Consider the following 10,721-nt stretch of genomic DNA (forward strand, 5'->3'; position numbering starts at 1 on the left):
ATAAAGAATATGTGGTCTGCCTGGAACTTGATCTCTCTCCCTATGTTCATTTGCACTGTCAATTTCTCGAATGACCTAAGAATGTGTTATATACACTGTCCGCAGACTAGGTAAATCAAAATTGGCTAACGAAGTTCCGATTGTAAATGCTGGAATCGGTAAATCAGAAGTGGCCGGAGAACACGAAGATGAAAATGATAGTGAAGATGATGAAGAAGATTGTGATTATGTAGATGAAGTGGCCTCGAAAAGGCTACCAGATTCTTGGGACCCTGAAGAAATACATATGCTAAGGGTCAGTTTGAGTTTCTTATACTTGTTTCTGGCGGGATATGCTTATAACAAAACTCAAAAACTGTCCTAATTTCCCAATTGTGCAGGAAGCCTTTCATTATCTTGTAAAAGATGATGAGAAGAAACCGTGGAAGGAAATGTTGGAATATGGACATGATGTCTTCCATGCTGGTCGTACCAATGAGGATCTAAGGTCAAAGTGGAAGTATATGGTGATTCACGGCCAATGGAAGGACGTTTTTTTGTTTTTTTCCTCATTTAAATGGAATCTAATCTAAACGACAGAATTGGCACAACAATCACCTTCTCAAAATCCATTGTCCTTGAAATCACATTGAGGATCAGCATCTAAAGGTTCATTGAGTTGAGGCAGCTGCTAAGAACTTCTTCGCGCAATAGCTGACTCCATTCGAAGTTGGGCTTCACATAATCTGCATCTGAAGGTATCTGGAAGTGTGGTGCTTAACAATCTTCAAATTCTGCAGTAGTACATCTGTAACATCTCACAGGCCAAAGACACATAGGTTTGGTGCGCCCAGTAAAAGACCCACCCAAGGTAATTGAAGCTGGAATTCAAATTCAAATTCAAATTTACTGTCTGTAATTTGTGACCAAGTGTTAATATTTAAAAATACAACAACTAGCACAATCCGCATGACCAAAAAGAAGCCAACAAAAGGAAGTCACATGTCCAAATTTTTAAAATTCAAAAATTGGCGGGAAAATTCGTACAGGTAGTAACATTTGACTTTGACCATTCTTTTAATAATAATAACCTTACTTTACTCTTTTTCTTCTCTGGTTGTCTTTGTTTTGCAGGAGAGATAGATAGATAGATAGAATAGATGAAGCTCATGGAAACTCTGATTATTTTGAATCTTAGGTGATCTCATCTCATCCCTTCTTATCCTTATCTCTTATTCTCTTTATTCCCCCATCTTATTTCAGATCTGGTTGTTTCTCTTTTGGTTTTATCTCACAGGGGTTGCTGCTGGAGAGAAAGGAACTTGAAAGCCATGATATAGCAAACCCCCCTTAGATCTAGCTACTTTCAGATTTTGGTGACTACTTTATCCTTTTGCCTCTTCTCCAAATGTTTGTTTTATTTCTTGTTCACTAAATATGGAGTTTTTTAGGGTTTGGAGTATCAAGAATATGAATGCATGATGAAACAGTTCACTAAAATGTGTTTTGTAGAGTATTTCCTTACTTTTAGCTTGATTTGGACTGTTTTCTTAGATAACTTCACTTGTTAATTTAAGATGTGTGTTTTGTAATTTTTTGCTTGATTTTCATTGAATATTTGATTTTTTAGACGATTTAACATATTATTAGTTCCGAAGATTGTAAATCTGAACCCCCAAAGTAATCAATTGAATTTGTGTTAAATGCATCTTCACTTGTGATTTTCCCATGTTGTGAATTTGTTAATACTGTGGTGTTGTGTTTGTCATGGCTCTTTATTTTTCTTTCCTTGTTCAATTGTTCAGATGTCTTGAGTCTAATGGTTAAATTTACACCTATTATACATATACAATGCTATTTACTAGCTAGAACCACCATCTTTGATGCTGTAGTTGTGGTCATCTTTCTTTTTCGTGCAATAAACATTGATTAGAGTTTTTTCTTAGTCTTACAAAAAATGGTAGACTGTTTTGTTTCTATCTTCTCTATATTGAGTATAAGAAATAGGATTGCACGTTAAACCTGTTAATTAACATGTCTCTCGTACTAGTTTATCAACTGAACTTTAATGTCTGTCATCCTGTATGTATTGAACTCTGCTTATGTATCTTTACAGAAAAAAGGCACTTCACCTATCAAAAAAAAAAGGCACTTAGTTCACAATTGGGTGCTGATGTTAACCATTAAGCACATGGTAGACCACCACTCAGTTTTATCGAATTAATAGGTGCACTGCTCAGTTTCGGAAACTGAACGGTGCAACGGCAGGCCACCATTTCGTTCCGTAGAATGAGTGTGCACTGCTCAGTCCCGGGTACTGAGCGGTGCAATGGCAGGTCACCGTCAGTTCCTAAAACTGAGAGGTGCAAAGCTATGTGTCTAATGGAGAACGTCACACTTAATGGAAGTGAGCAGCTTCCGGACAAATGAAACTATTGGAAAACAGGTAAATGAGCTTCTCTTTTCCTCCTTTTTTTTGTTTTTGTTTTTTTTATTTGTCGTTTTTCTTTCGTATTTTATTGAAATCACTGTTGGAAGTCTGGTACACAGCAAGGCAGTGATACTCCCCATGTAGTTCAGCTACAGCTGCTGAAACATAGCTAAGTCTGATTCTTGGGTAACGTTTCAACGTAAATAGCCATGTTTAGCTTTTGTTATATTGCTGACTTCGGTACTCTGCTAGTATATTTAGGTGCACATTCTTAACACTCTCAATGTATACTTAAATTGCCCTTATATTTGTAGAATCCCTGAGTTTCTTTTTTGCTTGGTACATGTCTATCATTTTTGTTCAAGGTTTCTGCCCCTTCTTCCGATGAGTGTCAGGTCGGTACATTTTTGCCTTAACAAAGATATTTGTTACTAACTTGTGTGTTGCTTTTGTTTTTTGCAGGTCTTGCCTTTGCATTCCTAACTCTAACTCTATGTTTATTAACACTTACAATCATGTTTATTATGTTTTGCATAAAATTGTTTCTAACTTGATCATTGGAGTATCTGTTTTTTTTTTTGCAGGTCTCGCCTTTGTATTCCTAACTCTAACTCCATGTTTATTAACCCTAACTCTACTTTTATTATGTTTTGCATAAAATTGTTTCTACCTTGAGCGTTGGAGTATCTTTATAGATTTTTGCAGGTCTTGGCTTTGTACTCCTAACTCTTAACTCTACGTTTATTATGTTTTGCATAAAATTGTTTCTAACATGAGCCTTGGAGTATCTTTATTGTTTTTTGCAGGTCTTGGCTTTGTATTCCTAACTCTAACTCTATATTTATTATGTTTTGCATAAAATTGTTTCTAACTTTAGTGTTGGATTATCTTTATTGTTTTTTTTTGCAGGTCTTGGCTTTGTATTCCTAACTCTAACTCTATATTTATTACGTTTTCCATAAAAATGTTTCTAACTTGAGTGTTAGAGTATCTTTATTGTTTAATGCAGGTCTTGGTTTTGTATTCCTAACTCTAACTCTAACTTTTAATGCAGGTCTTGGTTTTGTTTCTAACTTGAGTGTTGGAGTATCTTTATTGTTTTTTGCAGGTCTTGGTTTTGTATTCCTAACTCTAACTCTACATTTATTATGTTTTGCATAAAATTGTTTCTAACTTGAGTGTTGGAGTATCTTTGTTGTTTTTTGCAGGTCTTGGCTTTGTATTCCTAACTCTAACTCTACGTTTATTATGTTTTGCATGAAATTGTTTCTGACTTGAGCCTTGGAGTATCTTTGTTGTTTTTTGCAGGTCTTGGCTTTGTATTCCTAATTCTAACTCTATGTTAATTAACCCTTAACTCTATGTTTATTATGTTTATCTTTGTTGTTTTTTGCAGGTCTTGGCTTTGTATTCCTAATTCTAACTCTATGTTAATTAACCCTTAACTCTAGTTTATTATGTTTTGCATAAAATTGTTTCTAACTTGAGCGTCGGAGTATCTTCCTTGTTTTTTTGCAGGTCTTGCTTTTGTATTCTTATGGCCAATTCAGTTAGTAGAGTTGTTGAAACGGAATGCTGGTGCCTCGCGGGGAACGTCATCTGTTTGGCCTTTGATCAGTTTGCCTCTAGGGCATGTCTGACTTCAAAGGATTCAAATGAAGACAGATCAGTCCTGTGAATCATGTACTAATGAGATCCTCATCTTCCCTGAAGGAGGCTTCATTTTAACTCCAAAGGTACACTTCCAACTCTTATCTTCACTAAATTTCAAAACAAAAGTATGTGTAAATTTTTTCCTGAGAAGAGTTTCAGAGTATCTTTCTCTGTTTGTGCAGGTCTTGTCTGCTTATTGGGTGGCCACTCGTCAGGGAGAACTTGTAATGTGGAATGCTGGTGCCTGGTAGAGATTGCCTGGCATTTGACCAGTCTGTTGTCAAGGTACGTTCAGACTTGTTTCTGGACTAGTCTATTGGTTTTATATTTAGTTGTATTGTTTCTTTAGTTTTCCCTTGTAAATAGGAATAGAAACAAGGTCACATCCAGTAGCATAGGAGTGCACCAGTAGAGTTCTATGGTAAGCAGTGGCTTTTCCTGTATGTTTTTTCCTCAATGACCTTGGATTTGAGATGAAGATATGTTGGTTGGTGAAGGTGAAGATACTGTGATGATACAGTTTATTAGGACACTGTCCTCCTCTACCTGTCACAGATATGCTCACTATGCTATTTGTTTTTTAAGGAATGAACTTGTTGGCCAAAATTTATGGAGTACTTTGCTCTTGTTCGAGGCATTTTCAAATGTCTGCAATTCCTAATTATCTGATTCCATTGTTTTTGTATTAGGCTTTTTATGCAAAAGACGTGCCAGGAGATTTAGCAGGATGTGAAAAGTGCAATGATGCGGTGAGACTTGATAAGCCTGGTGGTCCATTGAGAGATGAAAATGAACAATTGGTGGTTCCAGAGGTTCTTTGCCTTGCGTAGTTTTTCCTGATGAAGCTCCGAGCAACATTGTGCAACGAGTCTGAAGGCAATGTCAAAGAGATGCAAACCTATTGGTAAAATTGAGGAGGATATATCCGCCACGAATTCTGTTGTGGTTCACTCGAAGCTTACATCATGCCTTTCTGCTGCAATCTCCTTGACTCCATCAATAGTGAATGAGAAAAAGATGGAATAGTGGTTGTAAATTCTGACTGAGGATGATGTTGTGTGGGGGACAATGGGTAGTGCCCGAAGATATGGTCCAAAAAATTGATGTTGAGGGGCTTCTCATGTGCAGGAGAAGGCAGGCTGGTTTTTAAGAATATGGACCGTTTTTGTAGAAGTTTTAGGATGTTTTTGAACAATGCTAAGTTTATTATTATGTAGTTATTGTCATTCTTTCTTTCTTGTAAAGATGTGATGTGATGCGAATATATGCAAGTTTTTTTTTTAGCAGTAATGTTAAACATTTTGCTTGGAATTCAACACGGAGAATTGATCTAAAAAAGGGATTATCATTTTGCATTTTCTTTCTTATATCAGCGGATTGTGGTGCAAATTCTAGTTCATTTTGTTTCCTAACAATCCTAACCTAATCCCCTATTTTTGCAAGCTAAATGATTTATGCTGTGTGGTTTTTATAGCCTAAAATGGGGTTGAAAAGTTAAACATGTTTGGTGAAATATTGCATTGTTCAATAGTAGTTTTAGTGTGCCTGGATACGATGACGTGAAAGAGTGCAAACAATCACCTGAAGAAGACTAAGACTAACCAAAATGACAGAAATCATTCATAATTGGGATCTTCATCTTCATCTTCATCAGAAATTATGAATGATTTCTGATGAAGATGAAGATCCCAATTAGAAACATATTTTCTAGAGGTTATCATCCTAATTCACCGTGATGAAAAACAAATTATCCCATGAGCTCAAAAGAACATTGTGATTTGGAAATGAACATAAATTAGCTTCATTTGCCAACAATTGCTTCAAGCCTGTTTGACAGTTTGATCTTCCGCATCAGTGTTTGGTGCAGCATGTTCAACTGAATTTACGTTGTGCCCTCCTAAAACTCCAAAACCCACATCTAGAACTTTTGCGTAATCTCTGAATCATTCAAGTACCTGAAAACATTTGAATTTTCAAGCTAAGTTAAAAAAGAACATCAAATAGAACTGATGCATGAAAATGCTAAAGTTATCAAAAACACAAAAAGGTAGGTTAATACCTCATCAGTACAGTTGGACCACCAGTCTCAATATCTTCTAGAATAGTTTTCCCAAATATTGGTTTTTGCTTTTCAGACCTTAAATTCAGGTCATATCTGGACGAATGATGGCTCATTAGAAAGCTTACAGATCATAGAACAATATCACATATAAAAATCCACAAAATATTTCGGTTCATTTTAATGGAAACAAAGCGTGAACCGCTACCTACGATTTTCGGCAAAAATTGGTTTTTGCTTTTCAGACCTTAAATTCAGGTCAGAACTTGACAAGTGATGGCTCGTTAGAAATCTTACAGATCATAGAACAATATAACATATAAAAATCCACAAAATATCTCGGTTCATTTTAACGGAAACAAAGCGTGAACCGCTACCTACGCTTTTCGGCAAAAATTGGTTTTTGCTTTTCAGACCTTAAATTCAGGTCAGAACTGGACGAATGATGGCTCATTAGAAAGCTTACAGATCATAGAACAATTTCACATTTAAAAATCCACAAAATATTTCGGTTCATTTTAACGGAAACAAAGCGTAAACCGCTACTTACGCTTTTCGGCAAAAATTGGTTTTTGCTTTTCAGACCTTAAACCCAGGTCAGAACTGGACGAATGATGGCTCATTCGAAAGCTTACAGATCATAGAACAATATAACATATAAAAATCCACAAAAATTTTCGGTTCATTTTAACGGAAACAAAGCGTGAACCGCTACCTACGCTTTTCGGCAAAAATTGGTTTTTGCTTTTCAGACCTTAAATTCAGGTCAGAACTGGACAAATGATGGCTCGTAAGAAATATTACAGATCATAGCACAATATCACATATAAAAATCCACAAAATATTTCGGTTCATTTTAACGGAAACAAAGCGTGAACCGCTACCTACGCTTTTGGACAAAAATTGGTTTTTGCTTTTTAGACCTTAAATTTCGGCCAGAACTGGACAAATGATGACTCATTAGAAACCTTACAGATCATAGAACATTATCACATATAAAAATCCAAAAAATATTCCGGCTCAGTTTAACGGAAACAAAGCGTGAACCACTACCTACGCTTTTCGGCAAAAATTGGTTTTTGGTTTTTAGACCATAAATTCAGATCAGAACTGGACAAATGATGGCTCATTAGAAACGTTACAGATCATAGAACAATATCACATATAAAAATCCACAAAATATTTCGGTTCATCTTGACGGAAACAAAGCGTGAACCGCTACCTACGCTTTTCGGCAAAAATTAGTTTTTGCTTTTTAGACCTTAAATTCAGGTCAAAACTGGACAAATGATGGCTCATTATAAACCTTACAGATACTAGAACAGTATCACATATAAAAACCCAAAAAATATTTCGGTTTATTTTAATGGAAACAAAGCGTGAACCGCTACCTACGCTTTTCGGCAAAAATTGGTTTTTGCTTTTTAGACCTTAAATTCAGATCAGAACTGGACAAATGATGGCTCATTAGAAAGCTTACAGATAATATAACAATATCACATATAAAAATCAACAAAATATTTCGGTTCATTTTAACGGAAACAAAGCGTAAACCGCTACCTACGCTTTTCGGCAAAAATTGGTTTTTGCTTTTCAGACCTTAAATCCAGGTCAGAACTGGACGAATGATGGCTCATTCGAAAGCTTACAGATCATAGAACAATATAACATATAAAAATCCACAAAAATTTTCGGTTCATTTTAACGGAAACAAAGCGTGAACCGCTACCTACGCTTTTCGACAAAAATTGGTTTTTGCTTTTTAGACCTTAAATTCCGGCCAGAACTGGACAAATGATGGCTCATTAGAAACCTTACAGATCATAGAACATTATCACATATAAAAATCCAAAAAATATTTCGACTCAGTTTAACGGAAACAAAGCGTGAACCGCTACCTACGCTTTTCGGCAAAAATTGGTTTTTGGTTTTTAGACCATAAATTCAGATCAGAACTGGACAAATGATGGCTCATTAGAAACCTTACAGATCATAGAACAATATCACATATAAAAATCCACAAAATATTTCGGTTCATCTTGACGGAAACAAAGCGTGAACCGCTACAAACGCTTTTCGGCAAAAATTGGTTTTTGCTTTTTAGACCTTAAATTCAGATCAGAACTGGACAAATGATGGCTCATTAGAAACCTTACAGATCATAGAACAATATCACATATAAAAATCCACAAAATATTTCGGTTCATCTTGACGGAAACAAAGCGTGAACCGCTACCTACGCTTTTCGGCAAAAATTGGTTTTTGCTTTTTAGACCTTAAATTCAGATCAGAACTGGACAAATGATGGCTCATTAGAAAGATTACAGAACATATAAAAATATCACATATTAAAATCCAAAAAATATTTCGGTTCATTTTAACGGAAACAAAGCGTGAACCGCTACCTACGCTTTTCGGCAAAAATTGGTTTTTGCTTTTTAGACCTTAAATTCAGGTCAAAACTGGACAAATGATGGCTCATTAGAAAGCTTACAGATCATATAACAATATCACATATAAAAACCCAAAAAATATTTCGGTTAATTTTAACGGAAACAAAGCGTGAACCGCTACCTACGCTTTTCAGCAAAAATTGGTTTTTGCTTTTTAGACCTTAAATTCAGGTCAAAACTGGACAAATGATGGCTCATTATAAACCTTACAGATACTAGAACAGTATCACATATAAAAACCCAAAAAATATTTCGGTTTATTTTAACGGAAACAAAGCGTGAACCGCTACCTACGCTTTTCGGCAAAAATTGGTTTTTGCTTTTTAGACCTTAAATTCAGATCAGAACTGGACAAATGATGGCTCATTAGAAAGCTTACAGATCATATAAAAATATCACATATAAAAATCAACAAAATATTTCGGTTCATTTTAACGGAAACAAAGCGTAAACCGCTACCTACGCTTTTCGGCAAAAATTGGTTTTTGCTTTTCAGACCTTAAATCCAGGTCAGAACTGGACGAATGATGGCTCATTCGAAAGCTTACAGATCATAGAACAATATAACATATAAAAATCCACAAAAATTTTCGGTTCATTTTAACGGAAACAAAGCGTGAACCGCTACCTAAGCTTTTCGGCAAAAATTGGTTTTTGCTTTTTAGACCTTAAATTCAGGTCAAAACTGGACAAATGATGGCTCATTATAAACCTTACAGATACTAGAACAGTATCGCATATAAAAACCCAAAAAATATTTCGGTTTATTTTAGCGGAAACAAAGCGTGAACCGCCACCTACGCTTTTCGGCAAAAATTGGTTTTTGCTTTTTAGACTTTAAATTCAGATCAGAACTGGACAAATGATGGCTCATTAGAAAGCTTACAGATCATATAACAATATCGCATATAAAAATCAACAAAATATTTCAGTTCATTTTAACGGAAACAAAGCGTGAACCGCTACCTTCGCTTTTCGGCAAAAATTGGTTTTTGTTTTTTATACCTTAAATTCAGGTCAGAATTGGACAACTGATGGCTCATTAGAACACTTACAGATCATATAACAATATCACATATAAAAATCCACAAAATATTTCGGTTCATTTTAACGGAAACAAAGCGTGAACCGCTACCTACGCTTTTCGGAAAAAATTTGTTTTTTGCTTTTTAGACCTTAAATTCAGATCAAAACTGGACAATGATGGCTCATTAGAACACTTACAGATCATAGAACATTATCACATATAAAAATCCAAAAAATATTTCGGTTCATTTTAACGGAAACAAAGCGTGAACCGCTACCTACGCTTTTCGGCAAAAATTGGTTTTTGCTTTTCAGACCTTAAATTCAGGTCAGAACTGGACGAAAGATGGTTCATTAGAAAGCTTACAGATCATAGAACAATATCACATATAAAAATCCAAAAAAAAATCGGTTCATTTTAACGGAAACAAAGCGTGAACCGCTACCTACTGTTTTCGACAATAATTGGTTTTTGCTTTTCAGACCTTAAATTCAGGTCAGAACTTGACAAATGATGGCTCGTTATAAAGCTTACAGATCATAGAACAATATCACATATAAAAATCCACAAAATATTTCGGTTCATTTTAACGGAAACAAAGCGTGAACCGCTACCTACACTTTTCGGCAAATATTGGTTTTTGCTTTTCAGACCTTAAATTCAGGACAGAGCTGGACGAATGATGGCTCATTAGAAAGCTTATAGATCATAGAACAATATCACATATAAAAATCCACAAAATATCTCGGTTCATTTTAACGGAAACAAAGCGTGAACCGCTACCTACGCTTTTCGGCAAAAATTGGTTTTTGCTTTTCAGACCTTAAACTCAGGTCAGAACTTGACAAATGATGGCTCGTTAGAAAGCTTACAGATCATAGAAAAATATCACATATAAAAATCCAAAAAATAACTCGGTTCATTTTAACGGAAACAAAGCGTGAACCGCTACCTACGCTTTTCGGCAAAAATTGGTTTTTGCTTTTCAGACCTTAAATTCAGGTCAGAACTGGACGAATGATGGCTCATTAGAAAGCTTACCTACGCTTTTCGGCAAAAATTGGTTTTTGCTTTTCAGACCTTAAATTCAGGTCAGAACTGGACGAATGATGGCTCATT

General features: G+C 35.4%; 1 long non-coding RNA gene across 2 annotated transcripts; it reads left to right on the plus strand.

Annotated features, from left to right (window-relative positions):
* Nucleotides 1–274: 274 nt before the first annotated feature.
* Nucleotides 275–5,401, plus strand: LOC113345284. Of its 2 annotated transcripts, XR_003358059.1 has the most exons (8): nucleotides 275–295; nucleotides 381–850; nucleotides 1,114–1,177; nucleotides 1,277–1,355; nucleotides 2,096–2,425; nucleotides 2,873–4,146; nucleotides 4,246–4,348; nucleotides 4,753–5,401. It is a non-coding gene; the product is annotated as an uncharacterized LOC113345284 (long non-coding RNA). The 2 variants fall into 2 exon arrangements; XR_003358058.1 differs by having other exon boundaries at nucleotides 2,096–4,146.
* The last annotated feature ends 5,320 nt before the right edge of the window (nucleotides 5,402–10,721 follow it).

This window comes from Papaver somniferum, unplaced genomic scaffold (genome assembly GCF_003573695.1).
Source record: "Papaver somniferum cultivar HN1 unplaced genomic scaffold, ASM357369v1 unplaced-scaffold_81, whole genome shotgun sequence".
Lineage (NCBI taxonomy): Eukaryota > Viridiplantae > Streptophyta > Magnoliopsida > Ranunculales > Papaveraceae > Papaver > Papaver somniferum.